At 49.0% G+C, this 22430-nt stretch overlaps 1 pseudogene; it reads right to left on the bottom strand.

Annotated features, from left to right (window-relative positions):
- Positions 1 to 1027: 1027 nt before the first annotated feature.
- On the bottom strand, positions 1028 to 22404 carry LOC121760603 (annotated as a pseudogene).
- Between the last annotated feature and the right edge of the window lie 26 nt (positions 22405 to 22430).

Genomic DNA, 22430 nt, shown 5'->3' with positions numbered 1-22430 from the left:
TGGAGAATTTGATGTTGACAATTGTGGGGATGCGGAAGGCTCGGTCATGGACGCGCAATTGGGGTGCGAGACGGGGGGAGGCAATCTTCACCTAAGCGATGCCGAGGATCACGCAAAGAACAAAGAGCAACAAATCATCCATTGTCAGGCAGGGCCTACATCCCCTTCGGGTAAGTACCCCATTTCTTAATGATATCTTACAATATCATGTTTTGGAACGTGAGGGGGATCGCAAATGCGTCAACCCAACACGTATTGAAAAGATTGATTAAATGTCATAATGTGTTATATCTTGCAATAATGGAACCGCTTACAACCCATGATCCGGTCCGGTTCTCCAAGGCCGTGGGGCTGCCCTTCATCGGCTCGAACACAAGCGGCAAGATTTGGTTGTTTGCGGAAGAAGGCTCTACTTTTGATATTGATTGTGACTCCGAACAAATCTTTCACGGGAGGCTCAAGTCACATCGCATTGCTAGCCCTCTAACTATCTCGGCCGTGTACGCCAAATGCACAAGATCTGAGAGATACCTTTTGTGGGATAAGATGAGAGAGATCGCTGGAACCCTCGAGGGAATACCGTGGATTATAGGTGGTGACTTCAACACCATTCTATCCCACCGGGACAGAATTGGGAGCGACACCAACCGGCAGGCCGAGATGGTCGATTTTGCGGAGGCAATTGAGGATTGCCGACTCGTGGACCCAGGGTTCGACGGGGCGGAATTTACTTGGGCCAAAAACGGTCTATTTGAACGGCTGGATAGAGTGCTTGTTAATGAGGCTTGGACTAGGGTCTTCGAGGCCACCCGAGTAACGAACCTCCCACGGATCGCCTCGGACCACGGACCAGTCCTAGCACGATGCAAAATGCCGACCATTGCCATCGGGGAAGGCATTCAGGTTCCAGAACATGTGGATCCGACATGAGGGATTTTTGGCTGTAGTTAAGAATGTATGGGAAGAGCCCACAGGGGCGGGCGGCCTTCTAAACATCCAAATTAAACATTCCAGAGTTAAAAGAGCACTAAAGGAGTGGAACAAAGAGGTTTTCGGGAACATCCACGTCAATCTTGCGGACAAGGAGGAAGCCATTGCCGCGGCCCAATCCAACTTCGAGGACTTGCCTACACCCGTGAATAGGGCAGTGATCAACAAGCATATTGCCGAGTACATCCTGTTGTTGAGAATGGAAGAGGATTTCTGGAGGGGGACAAGAACACCCGGTTCTATCAAAGCTGGGTGAAACATAAAAGGGTTTGCCTTCGTATTCACTCAATTCATGTCAACGGACAAGAGCTAACCGAGGAAGCTGACATTAAAAACTCAGCAGTAGAATTCTTCCAACAACTTCTTGCGCCTTGCAACCCGGTCCTGGATGAACCGGACCTCGACCTAATTCACCAGGTTCACTCGGCTGAGCAAGTCGCAGAATTTTCCCAAGTACCGGATGCGGATGAGGTCAAAAGTGCCGCTTTCAGTATCTCTGGAGATAGCGAACCCGGACCCGACGGCTTCTCGGCTAGTTTCTATCAAGCCTGCTGGAGCATTGTGGGGCCGGACGTGGTGGAGGCAATTGGGCAGTTTTTCAGAGGGGCGTTCTTACCTAGAAGCATTACGGCCACAAGCATAGTCCTCATCCCAAAGAAGGCTTCGCCAGAGTCATGGGCTGATTATCGGCCCATCAGCCTTTGCAATGTGCTGAACAAGATCATCACCAAGGAACTCACGACTCGACCAAATTTGGCCCGCTCCATATTTTCCAAGCCATCGAGCCTACGACGGAGGCTCTGAAACTCCTCGACCAACAATTGGCCCGTTTCTTTTGGGGCTCGACAAATGATAAGAAGAAGACGCATTGGATTGGATGGGGCCAAATTTGCTGCCCAACTACCGAGGGGGGGTTAGGAATCCGCAAATTCAAAGAAGTCCTCAGATCTTTCAATATTAAACTGTGGTGGAGATTTCGAGAGCAAAACTCACTTTGGGCGAAGTATATGAAGGCCAAGACCGTCGGAGAGGAACAGCCCGACGTGGAAGAGACTCCTAAGAGCTCAGGCTCATGCCAACCCCCATATCAGATGGGTGGTAGGTCAGGGAGAAATCTACTTTTGGGATGATATATGGCTCGGCGACACGGCCCTTAGGGGGCTTTGCATCGATGACCGAGGGGCCCCGTCTACCTTGGTAGCGGACTTCATTAGAGAAGGATCGTGGGATGAGGCAAAGCTCCAGTTGCTTCAATACCAGGCCGGGATCTCCCAGCCGGTGAACACACTGATCTTGGACACGCCGATCGTTGCAGGGGAATCGGACATTCCGAGATGGTCCCTCTCCCTGTTTGGGGACTTCTCGGTGGCCACGACTTGGGAGACCATCCGTTCGAGAAGGCCGAGAATCCAGGGGCTCGATGACGTTTGGAAGGCCGGGCTTACCAACTCAATAGCAATATTCAATTGGCGACTGTTGTCGAATCGAATCCCGGTCGACTCTAAACTCCAATGGCGGAATATCGAAATGGCGTCAAAATGCCAATGCTGCCCCCATAGGCCGAGTACGGAGTCCCAAGAACCCGTTGGATAGGACGAAGGACCCGTTGGATATATTGATCCAAGAACCCCACGTATAAGGTTTGGCAGCGGACTCCCTTGATTGATAATCTGGTTTGATCCACTTCCAGAGCTTGGAAAACCTCGACCCGTTGGCTATATGATCAGCCAAGAACCTCGGTATGGTTGAACGCCACAAGAACTTGCTCAAAGTATCTTGATAAGTTCCAAACAAGTGAAAACTCTACAAAGAGAATTCAACTCACAAGACAAAGTCTATTTTCGTATTTGATCAATGGTGTCCTCAAATGACATGCTCACAAGAACCCGTTGGTCTTGGAATTGGGCTTTTATTTCATCAACTAAAAGCATCATGGACTCCTTTATCTTCTTAGCTCTAGCTCTTGTAATTGGTCCACTTTGAATGAACAATGGATCCATCTTCTTGTCCTTGTAGATCAGCTTGGGTGTAGCTCCATCATTCCCTTCTTCTTCAAGAGGATTCGTCCTCGAATCTAATTCACCAACATAAGGAGATAAATCAGAAACATTGAAAGTAGCACTTACATTAAACTCACCAGGTAAGTCAAGTTTGTAAGCATTATCATTGACTTTTCCAATCACTTGGAATGGTCCATCTCCTCTTGGCTGCAACTTGGACTTTCTTTTCGAAGGAAATCTCTCCTTTCTCATATGCAACCAAACCCAATCTCCCGGCTCAAAGATGACTTGTTTCCGACCCTTGTTGGCTTGCTTTGCATATTGTTCTGTCCTCTTTTCAATGTTGAGTCTTACCCTTTCATGCAATCTTTTCACCATTTCGGCCTTAGCTTTTCCATCAAGACTTGCACGATCTTCAATAGGTATTGGAATCAAATCTAGTGGGCTCAATGGATTAAAACCATACACAACTTCAAATGGAGAAAAGTTAGTAGCAGTACCCACATCTTGATTCATCCCGCCGCCCCCACGCTTTCACGTCCAGCCGCCATTACTCAATCCACACCGCCCTCAACCTCCCCTCTAACACTCCCAATCGGCGCATTCAACCCTCGGTCACCGTCTCACTCCTCCCTACCCCGGCGAGTTGTCGTGTTGCTCGACATTTTCACCAACACACGGCCTTGGCCGCCGAACCAACCTTGTGCTCCACGTCCGGCCATGCCGGACCCACCTCCAAACCCAGCCGCGGCTCCTCCGGACCCCGAGGAGGCTAGATCTATTCCGGACCAACTCATGGTCTTCCGATCAAGTGAGGACCAAACTCCGAAGATCCCTGCCAAAGAAATGAAAATGACAAGCAAGAAGGGAAAGATAGCGGCTAGGAAGAGCACGCCGGCTCCCATCACCAAAGGCCATGGCCGGAAAAGATTCGTACTCTCCCCTTTCCCAGAGGACAAACAACTCACGAAGAAGCTCGACTTTGGTGCGGTCACCTCCGAGCTAGAGAGCTCCGGATCGGCCTCTGGCCTTGAAAGTCCTAAATGTAAGGTAACACTCTTCTCGCCTCTCTCCATGGATGAAAAAGCAGCACAAGATAGGGAAGCCCATCCCATGAACTTGTCCGATGTGGATGGAACTCATATGGAGATGGTGGTGTATGGAAAAGCTCCGGCTGCCGACGCCGCGCCGTCCGCCCTTGAACCCGGCATGGGTGAGAAGACCGTTGGAGGTGAGGAAGACGGTCCCCTAGGCGTATCCCATGAGGATTCGGACGTCACATGTGTGACAAAAGCACATTGGGGAGTGAGATAGTCAACTTTCCCGAAATGGATATGGGAACAAATTGCCTTTTGGAAAGTGCCTTTGTCCCATACCAAAAATGGGAGTCACATGTGGAGCATCATTCACCACCTCCAATGCAGCAAGTAGAGCCAAAAAGGATGGAGATCCCTCAAATTATTGACTTGACCGTGGCGGAGAGGCTTGACTCGACGGCGGCGCAACCCCTCCTCGCCGGGCCCACGCCGGCCAAGGTCGAATTGCCTAGAGTCAACCTTGTTACAAATGGGAAAGGAAAAGACACGGAGGCATGTAGGCCTTGCTTGGAGATTGAACCATCCTTGGAAGACTTCCCGCCACTAGAAAAGGGAAGAACCCGGCGAATCCTAGCATCTTTCGAATCCGGAGCAACTCTTACGAAGCCGGGTTGGCCGATGACCAAGCCTAACCAAAACGTCCAACGCAACTTGAATACGTCCTCGGCCTCGGGCATGCATGCGACGGACTCGGGAATGCACGAGATGGAGAGGGGAACGCCCCGGCCTCTCGATGTTGCAATGAACGAGAATGACTCGAGCAATGGATCACATAATGGAACAATCCCCGGGGTTAATACTAATGATAACCCGACACACAACCCTTTGGGAGATGACACCGGGCCAAGTGTGAAGAACCCCAACAAGAAGAAATCAATGGCCGACATGGTGAGAGGGGCATCGACTAGTGAGGGTCCACAAGCCTTCGACCCAGAGAACATACAAAATATTGGCTTTGCGTCCACGGCAAACGGAATCCCATCCATCTACTTCTCCGGATCAGAAATCCAAAGGTTGGCATCATCTCTCGGTCATGCCATTGTAGGTAAGTTTTCGCATTCGATACCGGCCTCCTCTCAAATTCAAAAGGCGCTAGACAACATTAAGTTTTGTCGAGGTTACACTTGGAAATATATTAATGCCAAACATATTCTTGTTCAATTCGAGGATATGGCGGATTATGCTCGGCTCCTTAGTGGTCCCAAAGGTACTCCGGTGTGGTTCATTGACCGGCATCCGATGAGAGTCTTCAAATGGTCACCGGATTTTGATGCCTATTGTGAGTCTCCAATTGCGGCAATATGGTGCAACCTAATTGGGCTCCCGATACACCTGTTTGATCAATCGGCCCTCTATGACATTGGGAAACTACTTGGTACACCGATCCAAATTGATAGAGCTACGGCCAACAAGTCGAGACTCTCATTCGCACGGGTGTGCATCGAGATCGACATCACGGAACCGCCACCGACCGAAATCATCCTTGACATTTGTGGACGTGAATTGGTGCAACAAGTTAAGTGGGATAAGATCCCGGCCTATTGTGGGGATTGTAAACACGTGGGCCACAAGAGTGAAGTTTGCTATGCTTCCGGAAAGACGGAGCGATCCCCAAAAAGAAACTACAACGTTGCGCCACCAAAACAGCAACAACATGTTGGGAGTGGAGCTAAGAAGAACAATGATGGCACGAAGATGAACGTTGATGATTCGAGACATACCGACAATAACATGGAATGGAAACAACAAGGAAAACACAAGGGGAAGGAAAACAACAACCGGATGAACCCGAAGGCTAGTGTGCACACGGGGGTGGTGTGGTCGGGACCGGACTTCTTGGGTGATATGCATGGCTCGGGGAGTGAGGTCACGACAATCGCCCATAATGCACGAGTCCCAAACCAAGGTAGACAGGCGCACACTAAGGCCCCTTCATTTGAACATGGACGAAAGACCAAATCGGGAGAGGAGGACTGGCCCCGGCATGAAGGTCAATCGGCTTCGGACGACCTAGTCCAACCAAAAGGCCATTTCAAGCCATTTGCCTTCGAGAAGGCCGAGGATCCGGGGTCATCGAGTCACATGAGCACCAATCGTTATTTCTCCCTCATGGCCCAAGAGAACTTCACGGAGAATGATATGGAGGACGATGAGAATTGGGAGGACTCCTTCTCGCACAAGGAAGACGAAGATGGAGCCAATCCAGCCCTTATGGAGGCCGAGACACCCCATGGAGGGAGCAATCTCCAAATCACTGAATTTCAAGGGGGGGCGTCAATCCCACCGGGTACGATCTCCGCTAGTTAATGATGTCTTTGAACTTTCTATTTTGGAACGTTAGGGGGATCGCAAATGCGTCAACCCAAAACGTCCTAAAGAGAATAATTAAATCTCATAATATTTGTTTTCTTGCAATAATGGAACCACTTGTCGACCCTAACCCGGACAAGTTTTCAAAAGTGTTGGGGCTGCATTATAAGGGATCGAATGCCAATGGGAAGATATGGATTTTTGTGGAGGAAGGGATGGATTTTGAGGTGGTGGATGACTCGGAGCAGCTATTGCATGGGCTGTTCACTTGCCCCCGGACTCCAACACCTATTTTAATCTCGGCCGTGTATGCTAAATGTTCGAGAGGAGAGAGGCTTGCTTTGTGGGAAAAAATGAGGGAGCTGACCCAAGTCTCGGAAGGAATGCCGTGGTTTATGGAGGGGATTTCAACACAATCCTCTCCGCGGGAGACAAAATGGGGAGTGACACAAACCGCCTGGCCGAAATGGTGGACTTTGCAGAGGCTATTGAAGACTGTGGTCTTTTGGATCCAGGGTATGATGGATCAGACTTTACTTGGGCTAAGAATGGCCTTCTGGAAAGGCTAGACAGGGTGCTGATTAATGAGGTGGCGTCTCAACGGTTCGAGGCAATACGAGTCACGAACCTCCCCCGTATTGCATCGGATCATGGCCCTCTCCTTGTCCGATGCAAGATGCCTAATACCCCCGGAGGAGGTAAAGCCTTTCGGCTCCAAAACATGTGGGTACGGCATGAAGGATTTAATGAATTGGTGAGGGAAGATTGGGGGACCCCCACGGAGGCGGCGGGTCTCCTCAACTTGAAGCTCAAGCTAGCAAGGATTAAGAGAACATTAAAACGGTGGAATAGAGAGGTATTTGGGAACATTCACGCCAACCTCAAGTCCTGTGAAGAAAGCATTGCGATAGCCCAAGCGGAGTTCGAAGATGATCCCTCGGCCCGGAATAGAACGGAGGTCAACAAACAAATTGCGGAGTACATTCTTCTTCTTAAGATGGAGGAGGACTTCTGGCGTCAGAAGGCGGCACTACGGTGGCTGGAAGATGGGGATAAAAACACCAGATTCTATCAAAGCTGGGTGAAGCAGAAGAGGGTTCGGCTACGGATACACAAGATCAACGTGAATGGGTGTGAACTCATGGAAGACTCGGCCATCCAAGCATCGGCGGTTGAGTTTTATCAAAACCTTCTTGCTCCATGCAATTCGGTACTCACGGAACCGGACCTAAGCCTCCTACACCGACTTCCCCCTTCGGAGTCTTTGGCGGCCCTCCCCGAACCTCCAGATGCGGATGAAGTGAAAAGAGCGGTCTTCGACATCTCGGCCAATAGTGCTCCTGGACCGGATGGCTATTCGGCTCTCTTTTTCCAAGCCTGCTGGAGCATTGTGGGATTGGATGTGGTGGATGCGGTTAGACAATTTTTCGGTGGGGCCTTTCTTCCCCGAAGCTTCACGGCCACAAGCATTGTACTTATCCCGAAGAAGCCCATTCCAGAGTCATGGGGAGACTACAGGCCCATTAGCTTGTGTAATGTGATCAATAAGGTGATTACTAAGATACTCTCCAAGCGACTGGCCCCTTTACTCCCACGCGTGGTAGCTTCCAACCAAAGTGGTTTTGTCAAAGGGAGACTCCTCAATGATAACGTACTACTTGCTCAGGAGATGTTCCATGAGCTACAACGAAGCACACCGGCCCCTAATGTTGCAATCAAGATAGATATGGCCAAGGCCTATGATCGAGTTCAATGGCCGTTTCTCCTAAAAGTCCTTAAACACATGGGATTCCCCGAGCCGTGGGTGGACCTCATCAAGAGATGCATTGGGTCTTGTTGGTTCTCAATCCTTGTCAATGGGGCGCCGGCGGGTTTTTTCAAATCTACCCGTGGCCTTAGGCAAGGGGACCCCATCTCTCCCGCCCTATTCGTCCTTGCCGCGGATTACCTCTCGAGACTTCTTGATAAACTCATCCTCGGCAACAAAGAAATGACGTTCAAAGCAACCCGGGGAAGTATTGAGATCAGCCACCTCGCCTATGCAGATGACATCATCATCTTCACGCAAGCGGCGGCGAACCCTCTCCGGAGGCTACGAGCATGCCTTGATCATTATGCCGAGGCGTCCGGCCAACAAGTCAACCTTGGGAAAAGCAATTTTTTCATTGCCGAGGCTCATGAAGGGTGGACAAACACAATACAAAGGGAAGGAGGATTCACTCGAGGTACGTTCCCGTTCCTTTACCTTGGAGTCCCTATTTACCGAGGTGTGAAGCGCTCGAGCATGTTCTTGTTCCTCCGTGAGAAAATCGCGGCTAGGATCTCTGGGTGGGCCCATCGACACCTCTCCTTTGGGGGGAGACTTACTTTGATTAAAAGCACACTCGAAGCGATACCACTTCATATCTTCCAAGCTATCGAGCCTACGGGCGGTGCCCTCAAGCAATTGGATCAGCAAATGGCCCGTTTCTTTTGGGGGTCAACTAATGAGAAGAAGAGGACGCACTGGATAAGCTGGGAACAGGCTTGTCTACCAACGGCCGAGGGGGGATTGGGCATCCGGAAGATCAAGGAAGTCTTAAGAGCCTTTAACATCAAGTTATGGTGGCGGTTTAGGGAACAAAATTCCTTGTGGGCTACGTACTTAATGGCTAAATACTGTCAAAAGGTCTCCCCGCTCACAGCTAGACCATTGGGGAGGGGAAGCCCTACGTGGAAGAGGATTCTGAAGGCTCGGCCTCTTGCTCAACCGCACATTCGATGGGTGGTGGGAGAAGGGAAGATGCTATTTTGGGATGACTTATGGCTTGGAGAGACGCCTTTGAGAGAACTTAGCCTTGATGATAGAGGAGGGCCTCTTGCTCGGGTGGCGGACTACATTAAGGATGGTGCATGGGATGAGCCTAAATTGCGGAATCTCCAAGCGCAAGCTGGCCTAGCACAACATATCGTCCAAAAGATCCTCGACACACCCGTCATTTCGGATGGGCCGGATGTACCAAGATGGAGATTATCAACCAATGGAGAGTTCTCACTTGCTACTACATGGGAGACTTTACGAAGTCAAATGCCGATTGTGCAAGGCCTCGACGACATTTGGAGAGCGGGCCTCACGTCCTCTATGGCCATATTTTTATGGCGACTTCTCTCCAACCGCATTCCGGTGGACACAAAGCTGCAATGGAGACGAATGGAATTGGCCTCCAAATGCCATTGCTGCCCACATAGACCAGGGATTGAATCCCTCCAACACCTCTTCATTCAAGGGGACGGGGCTCACGGGATATGGAGGGAATTTGACACATGGTTCGAGGGTCCGTCACCACCCCTCCGGATCAATGACACCATACCGGAATGACTTGTGGTCTGGACGAGAAGAGTTCGGCAACCGGGCAAAAAACACCTAAGCAGGGCCATGCCGTATCTCATTTTATGGTTCATTTGGGCAGAACGGAATAGGAGCCGGCACAAGTCCGTACAATTTAGGCCTTTCAATGTCATTTGGCAAGTTCAAATCTACATCCGGAATAGTATGACGAACGGGATATACAAGAAGAAGCATTGGAAAGGGGTACGTCTTAAAATCAATGTCCCGAGGCATGATGAAATTCGGAGCCCTAGGCCGCTCGCAGTGGCAATCAAGTGGCAACCGCCGGAGGACCCCTAGATCAAGCTCAACACCGATGGTGCATACTTGGAAGAGTCGGATAAAGCCGGGGGAGGTGGTATCATCCGAGATCACACGGGCAAAGTGCTTTCAGCCTTTGCATCTCCACTTGAGGCCCACTCCGCCCTTGAGGCGGAGCTCCTTGCCATCCAACTCGGGTTAGAACTTGCCCTGGAATTCAACCGGCCTATCTGGATTGAGTCGGATGCACAACAAGTGGTCCAGCTCCTTAATAGCATGCGATGGGGGCCGGCACACACGAGCCGGGTGGTGGCGCGGATCTCCCTCCTCAAGCGACAACGAGGTGTGCGTATCACCTTCACCCCCCGGGAAGGGAATAGGGCCGGAGACTTACTTGCAAAGATGGGAATTGACAGTCTCGACTATTGCCGTATGAATGCCCACACAATGCCGAGACACCTCGCTGCAATTACTAGGATGGATGCACTAGGAGTCCCGAACATTCGGGTCCATCATAATGATGAAGAATAGTATAGTGTTTTGGAGGTTGGGAGGGTACCACCGTTGTTTTCTTGATTCTTTGTATTTTGTGTTTTGTAATGGTGTAGGATGAGGTCCGGGTTTATGGCTTGGGACCGCATACTACTCCTAAGTATGTGAGGACACACCACTTTTGGGTGTGGCCACGTATTGTAATCGTCACTTTTTGAAATATAGGGATGAGGGACCCACGAACCCTCCACCATGAAGGTGTTTGGATAAAAAAAAAAAAAAAAAAAAAAGAATGAACACTTCGATTATAAGCAAATTCAGCAAAAGGTAAGCATTCCTCCCAACTTTTCAAGTTCTTTTTAACTAAAGTTCGTAGTAATTGAGATAAAGTCCTATTAACTACTTCAGTTTGTCCAGCAGTTTGTGGATGACAAGTAGTAGAAAACAAGAGTTTAGTTCCTAACTTATTCCACAACACTCGCCAAAAATGACTCACAAATTTAGCATCTCGATCACTCACAATTGATCTAGGAACACCATGCAAACGGACAATTTCTTTAAAGAACAAATCAGCGATATGAGATGCATCATCAGTTTTGTGACAAGGAATAAAATGTGCCATTTTTGAAAACCTATCAACAACCACAAAAACTGAATCTCTACCTCTTTTTGTTCTTGGCAAACCAACAACAAAGTCCATTGAAATATCCTCCCAAGGTGCACTAGGAATTGGTAACGGTTTGTACAAACCATGTGGGTGTGATTTAGACTTGGCTTGCATGCAAGTTATGCATCTTTTACAAATTCTTTCAACATCCACACGCATTTTAGGCCAAAAGAAATGTTCATGCAAAACATCCATTGTCTTATGGACTCCAAAATGCCCCATTAAACCACCACCATGTGCTTCACGCACAAGCAATTCACGCATAGAACCTTTAGGAATGCACAGTTTATTTTCTCTAAACAAATACCCATCATGCCTATAGAACTTGTCAAATGCAGCATGCTCACAAGCTAAATAGATAGAAGAAAAGTCCGGGTCATTATCATACATTTCCTTAATCAACTCAAAACCAAGCAACTTAGAACTCAAATTAGTGATCAAAATGTACCTCCGAGACAATGCATCAGCCACAATGTTTTCTTTTCCCTTTTTGTATTTGATTACATAGGGAAATGATTCAATGAATTCCACCCACTTAACATGTCTCTTGCTAAGCTTACCTTGACCTTTCAAGTACTTGAGAGATTCATGATCCGTATGAATTACAAACTCTCTAGGCCACAAGTAATGCTGCCATGTTTCCAAAGCTCTAACCAACGCATATAACTCCTTGTCATACGTTGGATAGTTCTTTTTTTTTTTTTTTTTTTTTTTTTTTTTAATCAAACACCTTTACGGTGGAGGGTTCGTGGGTCCCTCATCCCTATATTTCAAAATGAGGTAATTACAGAGCGCGGCCACACCCGAAGGTGGTGTGCCAAGACAAAAACCAAGAGTAGTATGCGGTCCGATCCCACAAGGGTCGGACCTCATCATACTCCCGACAAAATTACAAGAAGCAAGTGGAAACAATTCTAGTCCCCGTCCCTTCCTAGGGTACGAACATGTGAAAGGCCCATTTGATCCATGCGGACGAGGTCCGCAAGCTCTCTCGGCACCGAGTCTTGTTGCATTTGTTGGCCTCTATCTCTCCCTAGTCCCATTCTCGCAAGGAAATCCGACGCCTTGTTTCCCTCCCGGTGAATGAAGGTGGCACGGAATTTAAGTTGGCGCTTAAGAAGGATCAGATGCGCCATGGCTTCCCGGGCAAGCGCCGGTCCCCATCCTGCCCCATTAATCAATTTGATAGCTTGTTCAGCGTCTGATTCGATCCAAATAGGGAGGCCAAAATCCTATCGGTTCAGCCCGTGGATCATTGCCAACAATTCCGTCTCCAGAGCCGAATGTGCTTCAAAAGGAATGCAAAAGGCCACAAGCATTTTACCCGAGAAATCGCGAATGACTCCTCCCCCTCCTGCTTTGTTGATCGCTTCATTGAAGGAACCATCCGTATTCACTTTAATCCAAGGGGGGTCCGGTGGCTCCCATTTGATCGCCATGGCGAGAGGCAACGCCCGAATGGCTTCCGCTTGTTGAGGGATGTTAATTCCAAGTTTAACTCCTCGCCAGTGCTTCGGCTTCAGGCACCCGTTTACCATAGAATTCCGGATGTACATGTGGACCTGCCATATTACATTGTGGGGTTTAAATCTTGTATCTTGGTGTCGGCTCCTATTCCTCTCCGACCAGATGAACCATAGGATGAGGTAGGGCATGGCTCGGCTAAGGTGCTTCCTATTCGGCTGATTGCATCTTTGCATCCAAACTTCAATTCTCGTTGGGATTGTGTCATTGATTGAAAGGCGGGGGGATGTACCTTCAAACCATTCATCAAATTCTCTCCATACTCTACGGGCTCCAAATCCCTGAATGAAGAGGTGCTGGAGGGACTCAATGTTCGGTCGAATTGGGCAGCATTGGCACTTAGAGGCTAGCTCAATCTCCCGCCATTGAAGTTTTGTGTCAACCGGCACCCGATTGGAGAGAAGCCTCCAGATAAATATGGCTATTGAGTTGGTGAGTCCCGCCTTCCAAACATCCCCCAAACCTTGGATGATCGGGTTTCGCCCTCGGAGTGTGTCCCATGTCGAAGCCACCGTGAATTCCCCATGCGTAGAGAGATTCCACCTAAGGATATCCTGTTCGTCATGGAGGATCGGTGTATTAATGATGCCATCGATAACATGCTGAGGAAGGCCGGCCTGATTGTGAAGGAGTTGGAGCTTGGGCACATCCCAAACACCATTTGTAATGAACTCCGACACCCGGGTGGTTGGTCTTCCCCTATCATCTAGGCTAATTTCCCTCAGAGGACTATTACCAAACCAAATGTCATCCCAGAAGTAGATGTCCCCTTGTCCCACTAGCCATCTCATGTGCGGTTGCGCGAGGGGCCAGGCTCTTGAGAGCCTTCTCCACGTAGGGCTACTCCTGCTCGGCAGTCTCAAGGTGAGCGGTGTGGAGTTGGTGCAATATTTTGCCATCATGTATCTTGCCCAAAGGGAGTTTTGCTCCCGAAAGCGCCACCAAAGTTTGATATTGAAGGCGCGGAGGACCTCCTTAGTTTTTCGGATCCCAAGGCCTCCTTCTTCAGTGGGGCGGCACATTTGTTCCCATCCAATCCAATGGGTCCGCTTCTTCTCATTCGTAGACCCCCAAAAGAATCGGGCCATTTGTTGATCAAGTTGCTTTAGGGTACCGGCCGTGGGCTCGACAGCTTGGAAGATGTGCAAGGGGATCGCTTCAAGAGTGCTCTTAATCAACGTGAGCCTTCCTCCAAAAGAGAGATGACGGTGTGCCCATCCTGAAATCCTTCTTGCAATCTTTTCCCGTAGGAAGAGGAACATGTCCGTGCGCTTGACTCCACGGTAGATAGGGACACCGAGGTAGAGAAAAGGAAAGGCCCCTCTAGAGAAGCCTCCTTCCGCCTGGATCAAGTTTGCCCAATGCTCATGGTTTTCGGCGATATAGAAATTACTCTTGGCAAGGCTGACTTGTTGGCCGGAGACTCTTTCATACTTCTCGAGACAAGCTCTTAGCCGGCGCATAGGCATTGCCGCTGCTTGAGTGAAGATAATTATGTCGTCCGCATAGGCTAGATGGCTGATCTCCATGCATCTCCGGGAGGCTTTGAACGTCATGTCCTTTTGGCCAAGGATGAGCTTATCTAAGGCTCGGGACAGGTATTCCGCAGCGATCACGAACAGAGCAGGGGAGATCGGGTCTCCTTGTCAAAGTCCTCGAGTTGATCTAAAGAAGCCCGAGGGTGCCCCGTTAACAAGAACCGAGAACCAGCAATAGCCAATACACCTCTCCATAAGTGAAATCCATGGATCCGGGAATCCCATACGGCGTAAAACTTTGAAGAGGAAGGGCCATTGGACCCTATCATAGGCTTTAGCCATGTCAATCTTAACAGCCACATTAGGCGCTGGAGAGCATCTCGCAAGCTCATGGAACATTTCTTGAGCCAGTAGAGCGTTGTCATTAAGGAGCCGGCCTTTGACAAACCCACTTTGGTTTGGGGAGATGACCTGTGGAAGGAAGGGGGAGAGGCGAGAGGTGAGTACCTTGGTAATGATCTTGTTTAAAACATTGCAAAGACTAATGGGTCGGTAGTCGGTCCATGACTCTGGCGAGGCCTTCTTTGGGATAAGGACAATGCTTGTGGCCGTGATGCTCCTTGGCAGGAAGGCCCCTCTGAAGAACTGCCTGATTGCTTCCACTACCTCCGGCCCCACAATGTGCCAGCAGGCTTGATAGAAAGTGGCCGAGAAGCCGTCGGGTCCGGGTGCACTATCTCCGGAAATGCAAAAGGTGGCACTCTTGACCTCGTCCGCACTTGGGGCGTCTGCGATGCCAACGAACTGCTCGGCTGAGTGGGCCTGCTGGATTAGGTCGAGGTCTGGATCTTCAAGTGTCGGATTGATGGGGGCAAGGGGTTGTTGGTAAAACTCCACTGCGGACTTTTTAATCTCGGCTTCCTCGGTGAGCTCCTGCCCATTGGCACGAATTGAGTGGATGCGGAGACGGACCCTCTTTTGTTTCACCCAGCTTTGATAGAACCGGGTATTTTTATCTCCCTCGGCAAGCCACCTCAAGGCTGCCTTCTGTCGCCAAAAATCTTCTTCCATTCTCAACAAAAGGATGTACTCGGCAATGTGTTTGTTGATTGCTGTCCTGTGATTCGGTGTCGGCCTTGCCTCGAAACTAGCTTGAGCCACAGCAATTTCTTCCTCCTTTTCCTTTAGGTTAGCATGGATGTTCCCAAAAACCTCTTTGTTCCACTCCTTAAGAGCCTTTTTAACTCTGGCCTGCTTGATTTGAATGTTTAGGAGTCCACCCGCCCCCGTGGGCTCCTCCCATGTTTTTTGCACTACGGCCATGAATCCTTCATGCCGGATCCACATGTTCTGGAACCTGAATGCCTTGGCTCCAGCGGATGTGTTCAGCTTCGTGCACCTAGCAAGAACTGGTCCATGGTCCGAGGCAACCCGGGGGAGATTCGTTACCCGGGTAGCCTCGAAGGTCTTAGTCCATTCCTCACTGACAAGCACTCTATCCAACCTTTCAAAAAGGCCATTCTTGGCCCATGTGAATGCCGCTCCATCAAAACCAGGATCAAGCAGCCTACAGTCTTCCGTTGCCTCCGCAAAATCAACCATCTCGGCTTGCCGGTTGGTATCACTTCCGACTCTGTCTTGGTGTGATAGGATGGTGTTGAAATCACCACCGATGATCCAAGGTGTTCCCTCGAGAGGCCCGGCGATCTCCCTCATCTTGTCCCATAAGTGATGTCTTTCGACCCTTGTGCATTTGGCGTACACGGCTGAAATGGCCACCGGTCTAGCAAGGCGGTGGGACTTGAGGCGCCCGTGAAGAATTTGTTCCGAGTCATCCTCAATATCAAAGGTGGACCCCTCTTCCGCAAACAACCAAATCTTCCCGTTCGTGTTCGAACCAATGTAGGGTAGCCCCAAAGCTTTGGAGAATCGGTCCGGGTCCGGGGGAGTGAGCGGTTCCATTATTGCAAGAAATAAAACATTATGACAACTAATAAGTCTTTTTAAAACGTTTTGAGTGGGCGCGTTCGCGATCCCCCTCACGTTCCAAAACATGAAATTGTAAGACATCATTGACAGGAAGAGTGCGTACCCAAAGAGGATGAAGGCCCTCCTTGATAGTCAATGCGGTGTTGCTCTTTGTTCGGGGCGGCCTCCTCGGCGTCGTCGGCCGGAATGTTGCCTCCAAACCTCTCGTCCCCCCCGTACAACTCCATGGGGTCTTCGTCCACATCCCCACAATTCTCAACATCAAATTCTCCATTCGCCATGAGAGAGTAATATTGGTTAGTGCTCATGTGGTTCTTTGCCGAGAAGAACCCACGCCCCCTTGTCATAGCATGGCGCGCGCCTCCTCTCGGATTCCTTCGATAATCTGGTGAAACCGAGCGCCTCGCATTGGGGGAGCCCCACTCCACTTCCATGTTCCCACGTGCTGTTGGTGGTTCGGTGGTGGGGTGCGAAAGGTTCCCCCCGTTCGGTGGGGACTTCCCAACCTCGGGCTTGAGCCCCGCATTTTGAGTTCCGGAGCTCGATCTGCTCCCCAAAGTAGAGTCACCCATAATGTCCGGTCCCTCCCAAGAAATATCACCGGTATCCTCCCCAATTGTATTGTTATTGTTTGGTCGATCACCGGCCTTGCCTTGTTTCTTCCCATGACGTTTCCATTCATTGGAGTTGGGGACATTCTTCCCCGTATCTTGTTTCCCCTTCTCGGTTTGTCTCTCGGGTTGTGGCTGTTTTGGCGGGCCGTTGTGGTAATTTCTCTTCGGCGGCCGTTCCTTCTTGCCCGTCGCATAGCACACCTCACTTGAATGGCCGACGTGTTTGCATTCTTGACAATATGATGGTATTTTGTCCCATCGGACTCGCTGCACCGTTTCTCGCCCACCAAGGTCAAGGATTATCTCTTCGGGAGGCGGTTTTGTGATGTCTATCTCGACGCAAATTCGGGCAAATGAAAGTCGAGTCTTGTTTGCCGTGGCTCGATCAATTTGTATTGGAGTGCCGAGAAGCTTGCCGATGGCGAATAAGGCAGATTGGTCGAAAAGATGAATGGGGAGGCCAATTAGGTTGCACCAAATTGCCGCAATGGGGGACTCGCAATATGCATCAAAGTCCGGGGACCATTTGAAGACCCTCATCGGGTGTCGGTCAATGAGCCATATGGGCGTACCCTTTGGGCCTCCAAGGATTCGGGCATAGTCCGCCAAGTCCTCGCATTGAATGAGAATGTGTTTAGCATTAATGTACTTCCAACTAAATCCACACCGAAGTTTAATATTATTAAGGGTCTTTTGGATTTGAAGTCCCGTGGGGATAGAGTGAGAGAACTTACCCACAATGGCGTGGCCCATGCGCTCAGCTAGCTTTTGAGTTTCCGCTCCGGAGAAATAAATGGCCGGGATGCCGTCGGACACAGAGGCAAATCCAATATTTTGGAGCTTATCCGGTTCAAAGGCTTGAGGGCCGATAGGGTCAGTCGAGCTTTTAAGCATGTCCGCCAGAGTTTTCGGCCGGTCGGGGTGGCTTGGGGCGCCTTCGCCCCCGCCTTGTAGAGTGTTACTCGCCGAGCCCAAAGGTGTACCCTTAAACAAGTCCGCCATCGATTTCGGCCACGACGAGGCCCCCGGGGTATCATCTACCCCCCCATGTTGATTAACTTCATTCAGCCCTTGTTTTGCGGCATCCGCCGTGGACATAGGTGTGGCCTTGTTGTGCTCGGCTTTTCCACTTCTCTTCGGGTTGTTGTGCTCGGCTTTTCCATTCTCGGTTAGGGTCTTCTCGGCACCTACGTTGCCGTTGTGTGCCCTTCTCGGCTTTTCCATTCTCGGCTTTTCGGCTTTTCCCTTCTCGGTGTGGATCTTCTCGGCCTTTTCATTCTCGGTGTGGATCTTCTCGGCCTTTTCATTCTCGGTGTGGATCTTCTCGGCCTTTTCATTCTCGGTGTGGATCTTCTCGGCCTTTTCATTCTCGGTGTGGATCTTCTCGGCCTTTTCATTCTCGGTGTGGGTCTTCTCGGCCTTTTCATTCTCGGTGTGGGTCTTCTCGGCATCATCCATAGGCGTATCGTTGGGTGTTGGTGTTTCCCTTGTCACTACAACCATCTCGGCACTAGGCGTGGCCTTGTTCGTCGTCTCGGTAACAAGCTTTTCTCGGTTGGCGTTAGGGTTCGACTTAGGCCGCGGCTGGCCGAGCTCCGCACAATAATGTTTCGAGCTGGCCTCAAACGAAGCTCGGATCTTGCTAGTTCGTCCTCGTTCGAGAGGAGGGAAGTCCTCAAGAGAAGGTCCACTCCCATCCCAAGGAGTGTGTGTGATACTTTGCATGTATCCCGAAGAGTTTTGGGGGAACTCCGGAGGTTTGTAACTGGCCGCCGGTAGGTTTCCGGTACGAAGAGGCTGCGCCGCCGCTGCGTCCAGCATTTCCACCGAGTCCAACGCTGCAAGGTGTAGGATCTCATCTAGTTTTGGGTTCCTTGGTGGAGAACCAAACGATGCAGCTCGTGCCATACAAGAGGGGAAAGGGGAGAAGGCACTTTCAAGGGGAGCTATTGTACTTGCTAACATTTTAGGCAAGTTTGCTTTTGTACCTGATGGCTTAGGTAGGAAAGGTGGATTGGTGCTTTCCAAGTCAACTTTTGTACCTGCCTCAAGATTAGGTAGGTTTGCTTTTCCACTTTCCAATGGGGCAGGGACAACACATGGGGCAGCTTGAACTTCACGTGACCTAGCAAGCTTTGGTTGGGGATTGTGGAGGGGGGGGACTTCGCCGGAAACGGCCATAAGCTCGACGGCGGGAGCAGCAGATTCCGGCGGGCCGCCTCCTTCCGGTACGGTTCTACCGTTGGGGCCATCGAACTCTTCTTCACATTCATTCCAATGCTCCGCTTCCTCTTCCTTCTTATGAGGCAATACCCATCCTGGAAGAGACCCCCAAGTCGAGGGACGGAGTCGCCGGGAACAGGGATCCTTTGCATTTGGGACTACCGGCCGCAGGTCCTTCCTCCTCACCGAAGTCAATCTTCTTCCTTAGTTGCTTGTCCTCGGGCATCGGAGACGGGACAAATCTCTTACGACCATTGCCTTTAGTAGGAGGCGCCGGCGTGCTTTTCCGGCCTTTGAGCTTTGCTTTAGCAGTTTTTAGTTCCATGGATTTGGTAGGACGTTGAAGGGAAGCGGCGTCGCCAGCTCGGAAGACCATTTGCTGATCGGAGAGGACCCGAGCTCCCTCATCCCCGGAACCAATGTCAGGCAAATGGACCGGATTAATGGCCGGAGTGTCTCTCTTTTCATCGGGGTCCGGCGGCTGCCCCATTGTTTCGGCCAGCCGAGAGGGCTTCGGCAAGGTGTGGCCGAGACGTGGAGTAGAGATTGACGGGAGCCGCGAGCCAAGTCCGACGATGAAGTCGCTTTCGTCGGGGATGGGCCGGGGGTGACAAGCGGAGTGGGATTGGGAGGAGGACGGCAGGGTGGTAACCACCAAGGAGGATGAAGAAGGGTGATGAACCGTTGGACGAGGGAGTGGTGGCTGGGGTCGGCGAATGTCGTCGGGTGGCGAGGTGGTGGTGGGAGATTAGCGGCGGAGGTCAAAGGTGGTACAGTAGGGTGGAGTAATTTAGAGAGAAGGAAGAGCGTCTCTCTCTAGATAAGAACGTTCATTCCTCATCGACGTCGGCACGTTCTTAAGTAAGCGATTGGCTTTCCATCCTGCAACAAAACAGCTCCGATGCCTACTCCAGATGCATCACATTCAAGCTCAAACATGTTATCAAAGTTAGGCAAAGAAAGAATTGGTGCAGTTGTAAGTTTTTCTTTCAGGAGATTAAAAGCATGCTCTTGTTTTTCTCCCCAATAAAAACAAACATCCTTTTTCACAATTTCATTCAAAGGTGTAGCAATTGTACTAAAATCCTTGACAAACCTCCTATAAAAATTTGCAAGACCATGAAAACTTCTAACTTGTGCTACATTTTGAGGAGTTGGCCATTCTAAAATAGCTTTCACCTTCTCCTTTTCCATTTCAATCCCATTAGCACTTATAACAAAACCAAGAAAAACAACTTTATCCATGCAAAATGAACACTTCTTGAGATTAGCATACAATGATTCTTTTCTTAAGGTGTCCAAAATAGCATGCACATGGTTAAGATGTTCATCCACATTTTTGCTATAGACAAGAATATCATCAAAATAAACAACCACAAATTTTCCAATGAATTTTCTCAAAACATGGTGCATCAATCTCATGAAAGTGCTTGGTGCATTAGTTAAAACCAAAAGGCATGACTAACCACTCATATAGACCAAATTTTGTTTAAAGGCTGTTTTCCATTCATCTCCTTCTCTAATGCGAATTTGATGATAACCACTTTTCAAATCGATCTTACTAAACACAACAGATCCATGCAATTCATCAAGCATATCATCTAGCCTAGGAATAGGATAGCGATACTTTACAGTGATTTTGTTGATTGCTCGACAGTCGGTGCACATCCTCCATGATCCATCTTTCTTAGAAACAACAATTACCGGCACAACACATGGACTCATGCTCTCACGGATTTTTCCTTTCTCCAACAACTCTTGCACTTGCCTTTGAATTTCCTTAGTCTCTTCGGGATTGGCCCTATAGGCTGGTCGGTTTGGTAGAATTGCACCGGGAACAAAGTCAATTTGATGTTCAATACCTCTTAATGGAGGTAATCCACTTGGTTCATCCTCGGGAAAGACATCCTCGAATTCTTGTAAAAGAGACACAAAAGTACTTGACAAAGAAGTGGTTAATTCGTTAGTGGTAAACAAAGACTCTTTGTACACTAAGATGAAAACACTCTTTTCTTTAACTATTGCACTCTTTATTTCTTTTGCTCTCACATAGAAATTCTTTTTTTCTTTTCCCTCATTCTTACTTTTCTCTCGACTCTTTTCACTCGACTCTTTTTCAATGCCCTCGCTTTTTTTTCTCTCAACCTCACGAGCTCTCCTTGCTTGAGATAATTTCTGTTGATCTTCTTGAACTTGTTGAGGTGTCAAAGAGACAAGCATGATAGACTTGTTGTTGTGCTTGAAGGTGTAGTGGTTGTGAAATCCATCATAAGTCACTCTACGATCAAACTGCCATGGCCTCCCCAAAAGAATGTGACTAGCATGCATTGGCACAACATCACAAAGAACATCATCTTTATAATTGCCAATTGAAAACGAAATTAGAACTCGCTTAGTCACTCGAATTTCTCCACATTCATTAAGCCATTGTAGCTTGTACGGATTAGGATGTTTTTCCGTTGTTAAGCTCAACTTTTCCCCCATTTCAGAACTTGCAACATTTGCACAACTACCACCATCAATAATCATTATGCAAAGTTTACCTTGACCAAACACCTTGTGTGGAAGATGTTCTCCCTTTGTTGATCATCATTTCTGTTTTGCATGTTTAGAGCCCTTCGAACGACCAAAAGTTCTCCATGTTCTGGTCCAATCTCCTCCAATTGTTTATCCTCCTCCTCATCATCATCATCTTCACGTTCACTTTCAGATTCTATCTCTCCATTTGGCTTCAAAATCATCACCCTTTTGTTTGGACATTGAGATGCAATGTGTCCAACACCTTGACAACGAAAACATTTGATATCTCTATTTTGAGTAGAAGTAGAAGTAGAAATACCTTTACCCTTCTCAAATTCTTTGGACTTGGATGTCGTCGCTTCATTTTGGGGTTTAGAACTTGCCCCAAAATTTGATTTGGATGAAGTCCACTCTTTTGTCCTTGAAAAATGAGAACTTGTTGAAAAATTCTTCTGGATTGTTCCCTTCTTCTTCAATTGTCCCTCCACCTTCATGGCCATATGAACCATGTCCTCCAACTCCACATAGTGTTGAAGCTCTACAATGTTTGCAATCTCCCTATTCAGTCCACATAAGAATCGAGCCATAGTTGCTTCTCTATCTTCTTCAACATTTGCCCTAATCATGGCAATCTCCATGTCTTTGTAGTACTCATCAACAGATTTAGTACCTTGTTTCATAGATTGTAATTTTTGATACAATTCACGAAAATAATGAGAAGGTACAAATCTCTTACGCATTATGCTTTTCATTTCTTCCCAAGTCGAAACCGGTCTTCCTCCATATCGCCTTGTACTAGTTGTCAATTGATCCCACCAAACTATAGCATAGTCAGCGAATTCAATAGCAGCAAGTCTAACCTTTTTCTCCTCGGAATAGTTGTGACATTCAAAGATGA

Source organism: Salvia splendens, chromosome 13 (assembly GCF_004379255.2).
Source record: "Salvia splendens isolate huo1 chromosome 13, SspV2, whole genome shotgun sequence".
NCBI classification, from domain to species: domain Eukaryota; kingdom Viridiplantae; phylum Streptophyta; class Magnoliopsida; order Lamiales; family Lamiaceae; genus Salvia; species Salvia splendens.
The sequence above is the reverse complement of the archived record's forward strand: the minus strand, read 5'-3'. Positions and strand labels throughout refer to the sequence as shown.